The sequence below is a fragment of the Taudactylus pleione genome, unplaced genomic scaffold, assembly GCF_031769625.1.
Source record: "Taudactylus pleione unplaced genomic scaffold, aTauple2 ptg000198l, whole genome shotgun sequence".
In the NCBI taxonomy this organism is placed as follows: domain Eukaryota; kingdom Metazoa; phylum Chordata; class Amphibia; order Anura; family Myobatrachidae; genus Taudactylus; species Taudactylus pleione.
Window position 1 is genome coordinate 4,174,998 of NW_028284600.1, and position 14,843 is coordinate 4,189,840.

The window sequence follows — 14,843 nt, forward strand, 5'->3', positions numbered from 1 at the left end:
AGAAGAAGAAGAGTCAGAAGAAGACAAAGGAGTTTCATACTCACCAGAACCAGATGGAAGCGGACCCGCTTCAGCAGACTTCTCCCTTGACGGCGCCACAGCTTCAGATACCGGTGCCGAATCTTCCTGTCCCGAAGCAGGCAATGAAAGAACTGCGGACGCCTCACCACTTGGACCATCAGATACTTCAAGGCCTGGAACTAAGGAAGACGTGTAAGCCACCGCAGAAACGGACCCGGAAACCTCCGGGGTGGGAAGGGACAGGGTGACCGGCTTAGGAGGCGGAATGGCTGGCGCCCGCGGAGGAGGCGACAAACTGGGCGGGGGAAAAACAGAGGAAGTTTGGCCGGAGTGTGAGCTGAACGAGGAAACTGGGGGCAAAGGCAGAGCCGCACCCGCTGCAGGTGGGTAAACTTGCCAAGCTGGCAGGTACGGGTACTGAAACTGCGCATGCTGAAAAGCAGGAGGATATGCCGAAGGAGGGGTCGCGAAATGGGGAGAATAAAAGTGGGCAGGAGGAACAGCAACAGAAGATGACAAAATCGGAGGAGCTACGCCTGAGCTCCAAGAAGTCTGACCCCAAGAAGGGCCAGCCACAGAAAGAGGAGGTGGCACATTAAAGGATGGTGCCTGGTTGCCAGCTGGGGTGTACCATGGGGGTTGAATCGAAACCGGCACCATGTGCCCAAATGATACTCCAGCGAATGGAGTTGCGGGCAAAGTTGGGGAGCTTAACCGCTGCACTGAACCCCCCGAAAAATGTGAAAAGGTGCCGGGGAAATAGGGAGACCCCGCACCTAAAATGGCCGCCTGAGGCAAGATGGCCGCCGGGCCCGCCGCATGGGCCAGGCCGGCTGGGCCACTGGTAAGCAGAGCGGCGGAGGTCGCAGCCGCGGTGTATATACCCCCACCGGACCCCGCATAAGGCCAGGACGGGGCTGAGGTCAGGTGACCCCTGCTGACTGCATGGGGCAGACCAGCTGAGAACGCCGCGTGCACTTCCGCGACGCTGCCGAGAGCCCCCGCAGAAGCCGCGGACAAAGCCGGTATGGTAGGGGACCCCAGCGGCGCCAGAGGAGACGTGCTGCCGACCGGAGTGAGGGTACATGGAAGGGGACGTCCGTGCGCGTCACGCGCCGGAGAAGCAGGGGCCGTGATGCTGCAAGGAGAGCTGGCGCCGGGGCGTGGTGGGGATGCAGCCGGGCCAGATACTGACGCGCCTGGGCAAAGCGTGCAGGAAGATGAGGGAGCGGACCCAGCAGCCGCTGGGGAGCCGACGGTAAGCGGGGCAGAGCCGCTCGGGGAAGACATAAATATCTGGGAAGGGGAGGATGGGGGAGATATTCGGGCTGGCACAGCGCGCAGGGGACAAGCAAATTCAGCAAGCCTGCGGGGAGGGGGGGCATCGCGACGAGGACGGGACATGGTGATAGAGACAGTTGGTGTAAATGGATAGGAATAAATATGCAAGTGATACTCAGCCTTTCCGAAATTCCACTGCAAAAGAGGCTGAGCTGCCCTCTAACCCTTCCTTATATATCCTCCATTTAACTCCTCCTATCCCTCTGCCTATAGGATGATCTGGCCACCTGACACAAACCCTTCACTCAGCCAACCAGGCTGTCATATACAAAAACACCTTGCAGAAACCATCAATCTTATCTATCCTCAATCCTATACAGATTTCGTCTACCAAAATAATGGTCCGAGTTCTCCCCATAAGGTGTGCCACGTAAACCATAGAGATAGAGGTCGGCTGTGCGTGAGTTTAATGTTTTAAAAGGTTTAGGGGGAATACATAATCTGAAGCCTCCTGCTGAGAGTCCAAATCTCCTGGTAAATACAGTATTACATTGCAGGGACATTTCATATACTGTAGGCATTGCAGGAGACTTTTGTGCAGTATGGTATCATCAAATCCCCAAACTCTGAAAAATCTTGATGTCCATATATAAATTCATCTCAGGATGATTGCTGCTGTTTACCTGTTTGATGAAGCCACCCAAACACAGTAACAGATTGGCTCTTACACTCCCTTGCTCTAAACAGCCACAGCTCACCGTGTCTCGCTCTGATGAAGACATTGGTGTTCATTTACTTTTTGCAGATAGAGTGCAGAAATATGCATCTGATTTTTTCCACATACTTTTCAATGTATTTATTCTCCTGTAATAAAAGTAATGTAATGGGTCTGATGGTATCTCAGGGGCATATAAAGAGATCTAATGACATGTCAAAGGCATGTGCTTGATGGCATGTCAGGGTCATGTGGGGATGTCTGATGGTATGTCAAATTCATATGAGGAGGTCCTATGGCATATGGGGTTATCTTATGGAATGTCAGGGTATATGAGGAGGTCTGACGGCATGTCATGGGTATGTGGCAATGTCTGGTGACATGTCAAAGGTTTGAAATATGGTACTGGTGTGGAGCAGTGGCAGATGAGTGAAGTTTTGCCTAGAGTAGTGATTCTCAAACTCGGTCCTCAGGACCCCAAACAGTTTTCCAGGTCACCCAGCAGGTGCACAGGTGCATTCAAACATGCACTGTTTGAGGTCCTGAGGACCAAGTTTGAGAGCCTGTTGCCTAGAGCACCTGAAAAACTTGCGCCGACCCTGGTAACAATCCTTCCTAACTTTCCAGATCCAGAAATTGGGATAAATAACTAAGCTCCCATTCTACCCAAGTTACAGTATGTGTACAGTACATCCACTCAAACCAGACTCATATTAATATATGCAATGCTCCCAAGATTACTGTATATTATGTATATATGTAGTAGGGCATGTCATGACCCTGGACTTGCTTAAAGAAGAGATAATATATGAATAATGTACTGTTATACCATGTACTATTTTGTTGTGTGCACTCTGGGCCTGATTCAGCAAGGATCGCAAGTGCGATTATGCATGCAGTAGGCCGATTGTTGCATACTGCGCATGTGTATGCACCGCAGTGCACGAAAGCTACACTGCGATCGTGCTGCGATTGCAGGGAATACGTAGATCCATCACAGAGTAATTGACAGGAAGTGAGCGTTTGGGGGTGGTGACGGGGGGTTGGTCGGCAAGACACAGGCGTGCCAGTGCGTTTGAACGCCGTTACAGGGGCATGCATAAATTAGCCACTGTGATGGCTTACGCAGCTTGAGCTATCACTGTGTGTGCCGAGGTTAGCAATTTCTAAGTAAGGCCAGGGCTGCTTTAATTCTACGTGAGGGACTGATGGTACTTGATGTTACCAATGTTTGTGAAGGATTGCAAAGTATTACGGATGTAAGATAGTGGAAGTGCGAGGCAGTGGGCGTCTCTATGCTGGCAGCGCGACGGTATTATGATTGCAATCATTAGCACATTTTTCCGGTGATCTGCGTGCATTTACAGAGCTGCGATTGCAATAGCGACTCTTACTGCATCAGGCCCTCTGTACGGTGCTGTGGAAAACATGTGGCACCCTATAAATAAAGTTAATTATTAACTAGCAGTGCAGGGGACCCCTCCCCATGGAGCCCCATCCACAGCCCCCTTAAGGCCGATCATGATGATTCAAAGGGGTCTATTTACTAAGCTGTGTTAGGAGATAAAGTGAACGCTGATAAGGTACCAGCCAATCAGCTCCTAACTGTAATTTTTCAAACACAGCCTGTGACATGGCAGTTAGGAGCTGATTGGCTGGTACCTTATCACGTTCACTTTATCTCCTAACACAGCTTAGTAAATAGACCCCTTAGCCTTAAACCTGCCTGGGAAAATTACCTACACAATGGTGAAAAATGCATCACAATCGGTTCAGTGGTTGCGGAGTTTATTTCAATCAGACAAACAAATAAACAAAATAGATTCTCATTTATCTATATTTATAAAAACATATGTCCTGACTGACCGACTCAATGACACATCAATGCCCAGCCCAGACCCCTGGACCTAGAAACATGAAAAATGGAGAGTATATACATTCCATGACGTGGGTACCCACTAAGGAGGGATTTTTCAAATTTCAACTCCTAAGGGGGTGAAAAGGGCTAAAATGTTTCCTCCCCCTGTGCAGTGTGCTGACTGACTCACTGACTGACTAATCAATGCCCTGCCTGCCCTAAACTCCTTGACCTAAAAACATGAAATTCAGGGAGTATATTCCTTCCATGATGTAAGCACCCTTTAAGCAGGGATTTTCAAAATTTGTTCCCTTAAGGGAGCCACACCAACTGCCAGTGATCTTGGCAGCATTTGGGGTGACAGTTGACTCCCCGATTCGAATACTGGAATGTGCTGCAGCCCCACCTCTGGAATAGCCACTGCTAAGGACAACTCTTTGACTAGGTTTTTTCGATGTGGATGCTTCACTTGCTTTGTATTTGGATTTTTTTTTTTCTCGAAAATTGCAATTGAGTTTTTTAATGTTAAAGAGGAGATGGGGCCTCACGCCATTGTCCCCATCACAAGAGACAGAGACTATTCCTATCTCATGTATGACACTCATGTATGAACTAATTGTAAGGAACGTGGTGGACAACTGGGAGGAGTTCTCTATCATGTCCCATGACAGCAGAGGGGACAAATAAACCAGCTCCGCTGAGTACCTCCTTGACATACCCAACCCTTTACTTATAATGGTTTATGGGAATTGATGGTGGCTGGGCAACTGTTCGAGTTCATCTTCGAAGGTTTACCATAATGGTGAGCTCTATGAGAGTTTCTGTGCTGAACATCAACCCATGAGGAGACTACGCTTTAGAGTTGCCCTATAACACATCTTTGATATGTAGCGCCTTTCCTCTGGGCTGCACCTCCACTATAATCAGAAAAAAATGATATATGGAAGACTTACAAACATAAAGGAAGAAAGGTTTTTTTTTGCATCTGAATGGCAAAGAAGCTGTGCAAACTTCATCCAGACCCTACATACTGCCAAAACAAAAAGACACACGTCTAAGAACCGTATGGGCCCAGCCATTTCATTGACACCCTAACTAAAAATTCTATTCTGCCTAATAACCCGGCTGTATAACTCGGCCAATCTTCAAAATTCCAGGGGGTTTATTTACTGAACTGCAGGTTGTTAGAAGTGGAGATGTTGCCCATAGTAACCAATTAGATTCTAGCTATTATCTTCTAGAAGGTGCTAGATAAATGTCAAGCAGAATCTGATTGGTTGCTATGGGCAACATCTCCACTTCTAAAAACCTGCACTTTAGTAAATATACCCCCAGGTCTCATATATCCTAAAGCCTATACAACTTTCGTCTACTCTAAAATAAACATAGTAACCACAATCCTTCCCAAAAAGATTAAAGTCAAAAAGTTACATACAACAGTGATTACTAGGCACACAAGGATGGGGTACCACATTACAACATTACAAATGTACAAAGAATACCACCAGCACCCAGGGAAAGCCTGCAGCTAAAAATAAAATAAAATCAGTGTCGTTTGTACAAAGTTTACATGCTTACAATTGCCAAGTCACTAAACATCAGGCATCGCTCTAATTTGGTATTTTATTATTCTCAGTGGTGTCTGTTCTCTGAGTCACTTTGCAGAGCTCTATTTTTGCAGAGGATTTATATTGTTACAAAATACATATAGTGTTCTGAAAACAGCTTGTACGATGAGAAGTCCACAGAATCCTGTATTTACTGCTTTCATTATGTGCCGGGATGGATATCAGTCACATATCCCATATATATTGAAACCTTCTATTTTACATTGGCTTTAATGTTCACCATATGAACAGGGCATGACTAATTAATGTATTCAATAATCAGCCGCAACAAAGGAGATGGGATTTTTAAATGAGGTACTGTATAAACAGTGCATATAAGATGTGTGTATTTAATAATTATCTTACTAGAAAAAGAGAACAAGAGCACATCTGATATGACTAAAAAAATAAAGGATACATCTATTATTACCATACAAAGCAATTCACACATCACAACAAGTAGATGTAGAAATTCAGATACTGAAAAAGCAAATATTCCTACTTAAAGATTGCACATCCCTTATCATTAATGAGACAGTCATACATCAGTTGCCTGTACTAAACTGCCGGACATCTCTCTACATTTAAATGGTCAGTTTGGTGCCTGTTAATTATGCAGGATACTCTCTCTGTCCAGGAGGGTCTTGAATGTCACACTCCCAAAAGAGGGGGCCAGTCTCCCGCATGCTGCCCACTTTCTGCGTGAAGTGGGTGACCAGCGGATTGGACGGCACGATTTGCATCGAATCGAGTCACTATGTCACCGCCCCCCAGCTGGCTGGCAACTTTTAGCCTTGGGGGTAAGTCCAGGGCACTGGCCCATAAACAACGGCTTAACCTCAAATAGAGATTGCGAGGTCTCGCGCGCAGAGCGTCCGCGAGATCGTGTCCTAATCAACGGCTCAAATAGGGACGTTAGTTTCAATACATACACTTAAATAAAACATTATAAGAGGAAAATAGAATGGTGGATATTTCTCAGAAACAGAGACAAGTGCAGTTCCCTAGTAGTGTCCAGTATGCAGTGCCCCAGTAATGCCCGTATGTTGTGCCCCCAGTACTGTCCATTATATATATGTCTCACACTCTCGTATAATTTTGTGCAAAACAATGCAGGACAAGGACATGGTTTATAAACATTGCTGCAATAGCGATCATAAGACTCAAATAAGCAGCAACCAAGTGTTAGGTGCCCTTGTGGGGCATTTGGCATATATAACCGTATGAGTAAGGGAATCAGAAGCACATGAGGAAAGAGGGCCCTGCTGGTGAGAGCTTATATTCTAAAGTAATATGTACATATAGTGTACAATATAAAGTTTTACAGAATGTATCAGCCGGCCAGACATTTTTACATAAGGATAAGTACCTCCTATGAAAATAGAAGCCATCAACGAACAGTTAAGCATCACATAACAAAACCAGTGCAAAACAATCCAATACTGTATATAACAGAAGGGAGTGGAAATATGATGGGCCCATCAAGGCCATTTGCAGAAATATAATGTTCTAGCTCAGTGGTTCCCAAACTGTGCGCCGCGGCACCCTGGGATGCCACGGCGCTGTCACCAGGGTGCCGCGGCCGGAAGGAAGCTGTTGTCTTCTCAGCAGGCCTGGCCAAAACGTTGATTGTGATTTACCGGTAGCTCGCAGAGCTCAGACTGGTAGATCGCGATCAACTTTCCTTCAGAAAGTGGATCGCTGGCCTCTGAAGCCTCTGATCGCTTCAGCATTCCCAGTGATGCAGTGCGCGGGGGCGCGGGTGACGTCATCACTGGGAACTTGTGAGCATCCTGCGCGCCTGCTGGATCCAGCTTGACAAAGTCAGCGCAGCGGGAGAGACAGCAGAAGGAGCGGTCGCCAGCGTGAACTTCATGCAGGTAAGATCAGCACAGGGGTGTGGGGGCTACTAGTGGGGGAATTGCCTACAAGGGGTACTGCATAATGGGCTCAACTACAGGAGGCATTGCATAATGGGCAGTACTACAGGGGACTTTACATAAGGAGCACTACTACAGGGGGCATTGCATAAGGGGCACTATTACTGGGGGCATCGCATAAGGGGCACTACTATAGTGGGCATTGCATAATGGGCACTACTACAGATGGCATTGCATAAAGGACACTACTATAGTGGGCATTAGATAACGGGCACTACTACAGGGTGCATTGCATAAGGGGCACTACTACAGGGGGCATTACATCATGGGCAGTACTACAAGGGGCACTACTTAAAGGGCAGTACTACAGGTAATTTGGCTTAAGGGTGCCTTGAAAAAATGAAGGAGACCCTAAGGGTGCCTTCAACTGAAAAAGTTTGGGAACCACTGTTCTAGCTCATTGCCCTAGGAGCAGCCAGTCTCCAGTGCCAGGAGAGGGAAAAACTGTGTGTGATGTATGTTTGCAAGAGATACTATGTAAATTGATCACAAAGGAATAAGGCAGATTTGCTGTACTGTAGACTGCTGGTGTGTCATGATGGTAAACCAAGAGCGATCCCGCGCCTCCTACATGTGCACAGAGGGTCTGATTCAGCACGGATCGCTATTGCGATCACAGCTGTGATTACGCATGCAGATCTGCAGTGAAAATATGCTAATGAATGCAATCGCAATGTCGGTGCACAGCCAACATAGAGACCCCACTACCGTCGACCGCTATCTCACATCCGTAATACCTTGTAGCCCTGTGTATACATCGGGAACATTGAGTAACTAGGGGATCGTCGCAAGCCCGATGGTCACGATGGTCTTGACCATCGCGACCATCTTCCTGGCCGCTCGCCCACAGCTTTGCGAGTAGCCAGGAGGCCGTTCTAAAAAAAAAAAAAGACCACCCACAGCAATAGCGAGCAGCCAGGAAGATGGTCAAGACCATCGCAACCATCGGGCTTGCGACGAGACCCTTGTAGTAGGGTCTCGTTGCCGCAAGCCCCAGATATGATCCTTCCGCAGGTTCACCTACGGAAACCTTGTTACGACTTTTACTTCCTCTAGGTAGTCAAGTTTGATCGTTTTCTCTGCACTCGTGATGTCAGTGGGGCTGCCCCCAAATGGAGGCGTTCACATGGGAACGCCTCCGTCTGGGCAGCCACCCCCCTGGCCCGCCCACCAAAGGGGTCATGCTGTCACTCAACATCGACAGCACGCCTCCTTTGGTACGAGACCCGGAGTGACGGATTGCACGTCACTATCCGGGTCTCGCGCATGCGCACAACAGAGCCGGCTACACCCCCGACTACAACTAGAAACCCCCCGCAGTGGGGGGCCCATGCTTTTATTTTTGCCATTGTGAAGAGGGGGCAGGGCCACGATGATGCGATCGTGCAGACACGCCCCTGGCCCCATCCCCATGTGGAGTCAGTGCCCGGCCACGCCCCCCGCTGTGTGCAGGCATTCAGCTCCCTCCCGGAAGGAGGGAGCTGAATGTCGGCAACTATGCTGAATGGGCGTTATGGGTGGCAGCGGACCTATTCTAAGTTCGGCTTCTGCACAGCTCCCGACACTTTAGTCACATCTGCTGCACCTAGCATGCCATAGGGGTAACTGCCATCATTAGTGATGATGGCTTATCTAATGGGTGGAGGGTCGGGGAAGGTGCTATCGTATACAGTAGCTGCGTATGACTCACAATACGAGCAGATACTTGCATAGGAGTTGCGATCGCTGTAGGCATCTGGAATTGCGTCGTATTACAGAATTAGGCCTATTGTGTCATCATTCTACAGAAGTAACTTTACAACCCCTAGTCCTGTAGGATTACTACTGCCATCATCTCCAGACAGAACAATGTGGAGTAACAAGGCTCATGGAATAATGCACCCCCCTAATGTGAAACGTAAAGATATAATAAGTTATAAATGTGTCCCATCTTCAAACTAAACAAATGTTCACCAGAGGAGCTGCATTTATCTTTATAGTTCTTAAGTGTGTATATGAAGAGTGAGGTCTGATGTTAGCAGTATTCAAAGTGGAACATTTGTGTATTATACAGTATATTGCAATGATATTAGCAGTCGCAGCAGTTTTGTGTCCGATCTAGACTTTAAATTAACCTAAGACAGCTTGGTGACTTCTAATATCCTTGTCATTTTCACTGAGATAAATTGTATTTATCACTCAGGAAGGACAGTTGCAGCTCTGCAAAGTCTCAATGACATGAGCTCTTTAATAAGCAGATTACAACGTGTCCAAGTGGTGGAGCCCTGGGGGAAGCTGAGGTTACCTCTTGGTTGGCAAGAGGCAACTGGCTACAAAGGCAAAGTAATGTACAGTATGGACAGGGCACATGGATGACAGAGTGGGCATAGACAGTTTATGACGGAGAGAGTCAGTGGGTAAAACAGAAATCATTTTCTGAATAGAGTCTATATTAGGTACATATGCAGAGGATTCTATAGAGACACACACATAATATAAAATCTCATATCTCAAGCAGGTACAAGAGGACATGTAATGAGGTGACTCCTGCCCGGCCCCTGCTTTTCTGGCTCCAGTCCTTAACTGCCATGCATCTCGCTTATACAGCTGTGTCTGACCCTCAGCTGCATATATATGGTGCCTTGGGCCTGCCTGCTGGCCCCTTGGTGCGGCGCTGGTGTGCGGTGCTGGCCGGGTGTTGACGGTGGCTAATATGGAGGCAAGGGGGCGGAGCCATGAGTAACCACGGTTCTGCTCCGCAAAGGTCCATGGGAGGAGTGGACGCGGCTGGGCATGCGCAGTATGCCCTTCCGCAGCCATCCTCCGTGTTTCCTCCTGTGGGCAGAATGAACTTCTGTGCAGAAGCTCATTCTGACCTGACCGCTGTCAAAGTGGCATTGGGTGACACTTGGGAAAGGCAGTGGGAGATGCAGGGGACAGGAAGAGGCTGACAGGAAGAGTCAAGTGGGTGACATAGAGGATGACGGGGAGAGCAGAGGATGATGGAGTGAGAGAGAGGCAGTGGGCAATGTCAGGTAGAGGGTGACAGGGAGTGTGTGACAGGGAGATAGTGACACCGAGAAGAGGCAGAGGGTGACAGGCAAAGGGTGAGGCAGTGGGTGATAGAAAAAGATAGTGGGAGGTGGTGAGGCAGTGGGTGACAGGGAGAGGGTAACGGGTAGAGGCAGTGGTTGATGTAGGGAGAGGCAAAGGGTGACAGGGAGAAGGTGATGGAAGAGGCAATAAGTGATGGAGAGGCAATGGGCGACACCAGGGAGAGGCAGTGGGCGACACCAGGGAGAGGCAGTGGGCGACACCATGAAATGGGTGACAGGGGGCGGCAGTAGGTGACAGAGTATGATGGTAAAAGGCAGAGTGTGACAGGGAGAGGTAGTGGGTGATGCCTGGTAGAGGGTTAAAGGCAGTGGGTGATGGGGAGAGGCAGTGGGTGATATATAGGAGGTCACCTGGCTAGATGGGAGGGGGGAACACTAGGCTGGAAAAGGCGGTACACTTGGCTGAATGAGGGGGGCACTGACTGGACTCTCTGGGTGTTCTTGCAGAGGGGCAGTTAGATGGGACAGTGTGCTGATTGGGGAGCGAAGGGGAGAGACACTAGGCTGGCAGGGTGGGAGTCACTGCAATGAGGGGTCAGTGATATAGTGGGGAACATTGGGCTGGATGGGGGGGGTCACTGAGGATAGGTGGACTGGGCAGGATGGGAAAGGGCAGAGAGATAAGGTTAGATAAGATAAGGTTAAGGTTAGATAAGATAAGGTAGGAACACTAGGCTGAATGAGGGGATCACTGTGGCTGGCTTGGGGGTTCTAGGTGGGGGGCAGTGAGATGAGGTGCAGTGGGATGGTTGGGGAGGGAAGGTGGGAGACACTGTGCTTGCAGGATTGGAGACACTGGGATGGGGGGTCAGTAATGGTGGGGAACACTTGGTTGGAGAAGGGGTAAACACTGGGATGGGAGCACTAACCTGCTGCTGTTCCATTCCTGCCTGTCCCCACAAACTTGCTGCAGCACCGAGTGCTCACACGGCAGCCTCCTGAGTTGCCCTTCAGCCCCGGCCGCTGGTGCTGGGATGTGGAAGACTGGATCTCATCTGGTGTGCCCATGTCTGCTTTTCCCTTGCGGTGCAGTACACAGGTTTCTGAAACTCCGCCCGCTGAGTAGAGTGATAGAGGTGATTTAATGGTGTTGATAAACCCTGGCCCTGGGCCCCGCCCCTGCCGCGCATCCTCAAACTCGGCCGCATCTCATAACGCCATGACGCTGCCGCATAATGACACGCCCACACAAAACATTGGGCAGCGCAGCAAGTTTCCAGCTCTCAGGAGCTGGCTAAATAGCATCCAGCCACACAGATTCACACAGCCGCCGGCCACGTAATGACGTCATGACGTGGGCACGTCCTTACGCAATGATGCAGCCCCGGTGAATGTAAAAAACCAGGGTGAACCGCAGTGCCGGCGGTAAGCCTGTGCTCAGCAGCATCGGCCCCTCGGCCAGTCCGGCCCTGCCTACAAACATCACAACACATTAAATGATTACAGTATACCTTTAGTATAAGTGCATTTATAACCAACTTTGCATAACTCAAAGAAAACATTTATCAAGAAGCTGAATGTTCCCTTAAATTGAGTCCAGTAGTAATAAGATGTCTCTTGTATCTTCACTGATCAGCACACAAAAACAAATGAAGTTGAGGATCCATTAATAAGCGTTTATAATGAAAGTCAAACGCACTTTCCAGAACACTGTAAATTAAATATATACAGTATACATTTTATATATATATATATATATTATATATATATATAAAGACACAAGAAGGAACAGGACGGCACTCCGACTATCTACATCCATACAAAAAAACAGACACAGTTGTAAACGTTTCAGAGTGTTGCTCTTTTATCTTTTATATTGATTATTCTTGTATTTGGTCAGTCACTCCTGTAGTATTACAAATAGAACTAGATACCTTGCTGTAAAATGTAATCAGAGTCACTACTGCAGTAATGGAATACTTTAATCCTATGTAAGGTTGCTTGGTAATTATCAGGCTGTAATGTAAGGTCACTGCTGCTTCTCCCAGCCCAGTGTTTCACAACTATGGGGGATGTCCCTTGGCAACAGGGGTGATCACAAGCAGAGGGGTGGTTGTCTTACCCGAGTCCACAGACGGTCGCTGTATAGCTCCTGTTTGCAGCTTCACGGGACGGGCGGATGCCGGTCTTCCCAGCAGTTGCCTGGACCACCGCTACCCAGCGGTTCTCAGGGCTACTTCGGCCACTTCCGCAGGTCTCTCTCCGCAGGGATAGTGCTGCTGTGCTGTTGTTCCGGGTGTAAGCGGCTAATGCTCTGTCTCCCGAGTCCTTGGTTCGGCTGCGTACACGTCACTCACTGCTGATTCGGAAAGTACAGGCTTCACGCTGAGCTGCTGCCGTGGCTGCACACACTGGCCAATGCTTCACACAAACTCTCCTTCACAGCACTCCTCGCTGGTACACTCCATGCTGGATCTGCACACCACTCAGCCTATGCAGCAACTGTATATATCTGTTCAGCAGATCCAGGGTAACATTCTAAATGTGGGCTTCCCGCCTTAGGGCACCCAATCAGCTGCAGGCAGCATGCAAGGCAACTGGCGACATTGTATTGTAGGGAAGCCACATTAACCCTTGGTATTTCTAAGAGAGAAAAAAAAGCTGTGTTATCCCCTTTTCAGTCTTGGGGTTATTCCTGGGGGGTTACTTCCCTCCGTGCTTTAAAGATGCGTGTTGTCAAGCAGAGCGTACCTTGCAAGGTCTCACATAAACAATCTTTAGATTGTAGTAAGAGAAAACAGGTTCAAACAAAATTACATTTCAATAAATTGTGCTATAATTACATAATGTCAAGGCTATAACATTAGTATCATATGAAAAATCAAACATAGGTAGGGTCACCCCTACTGAACACTCTATTGTCTACAGTGTACAGATGGAGCACCTTTGTTCCTTTTTCCTGATTTTCTTGTCATCTGTTGCAGAAGAAAGACAAACTCTTCACCACTCATTGAGGTGTACTTACCGTCTGGGTGATGCCGCTCTGGGAAAAGCTATTTTACTTCCCCCTTAGCTTCGCTCAGGGATTCTGCCGGATCATGAGGCTCAGACATTGACATAGCTGATTCTGATGCATTGGGTTTCGGGGGAACCCCCAAGCCTTACCTTGCAGCTGTGAAGATCACTTCCTTGGCATCCTTTTTCTGGTCAGCTGCACTCGAATCAGCCTGATTAAAGTTGGTCGTATTAGAACCAATGTCCTCCATCCTAGCCTTACTCTCACATGCTGGATCTGGAGGAAATTGCTGTCTGGTTACATCCTGTAGGTTCCACTACACTGTGTCACTTTGTTCCTCCACAGTTTGCACATCTATCGGTCCCACCAATTCACTTTCTTCTGGGACATCAAGATATATGGTTGATCTGAAAAGTATTGTGGGCAGCGACTCATTAGATAAGGTTGTGATTGATGTACACTTACTGACACATTTTACACTTCCGCGCGCTCCTCTCCACTTCCACGGTATTGGCAGTTTTGCTGGAAGTAGTGTGGAGGACCTCTGCAATGTGTATATCGCCAGTAACAATTGTGATTTGCTGCATACTGTATCTGCTTCCTTTAACTGGAGCACCACCAGGACCAGCGACGTTTGTTGCCTGTAGACCTTTTTCTCCATTGATGACATCAAATTCCACAATTTCTCCATCTCCTAGGCTACAATGGTATTTTTTCAGGTTATTCTTTTGAATGGCTGTATAATGAACAAAAATATAATTCTCGGTGTCATCACGTTTTATGAATCCATAGCCGCGTCGCACATGGAACCATACGACTGTTCCCGAAATATTTCTTGCTATGGCTGATGTAACATCACTTGCAGGTGGTGTTCTCTGAATTTCTATTTGATTCTGTACTATTGAGCCCAGACTCACATCTCTCGACTGCTGTTCTTCCATCCATGGACCTATTCTGCTCGTCCCTCCTGAGGGCTGGTCCTTGGCCTCAGGACTTCTGTGTTTAAAGGCTCTCTCTGGGTGCAATAGTGGTCGGTGTGACTGCATTGGTTACATCTTCTACAGATAGGTTGTCCTTGTGAATCAAAGCAATTGGTAGCTCTGCTCCCTTGGCTCCGAGGTTCTGCCCCCGGGACATTGGAGTTTAAAGGATCTGCACTTGTGCATTGCCTCTCCACATGACCAGCTCCTCTGCATCCTCTGTAGATGGGGCATCCCTGTCCGTCAAATTGATCGGTGGGTCTATGTCCAGATCCCCTGGATGAGTTCCACCACTCTCCTGTTGATCTATTCCATTCTGATCTCCACCTGGGTTTGCTTGTAGCAGGCATCTGCCGGCTAGACATCTTTCGCATCTCCGGCTGCATTTCG

The 14,843-nt window shown here is 48.2% G+C and overlaps 1 pseudogene; it reads right to left on the minus strand.

Annotated features, from left to right (window-relative positions):
- Positions 1-13,372: 13,372 nt before the first annotated feature.
- On the minus strand, positions 13,373-14,414 carry LOC148518811 (uncharacterized; annotated as a pseudogene).
- Between the last annotated feature and the right edge of the window lie 429 nt (positions 14,415-14,843).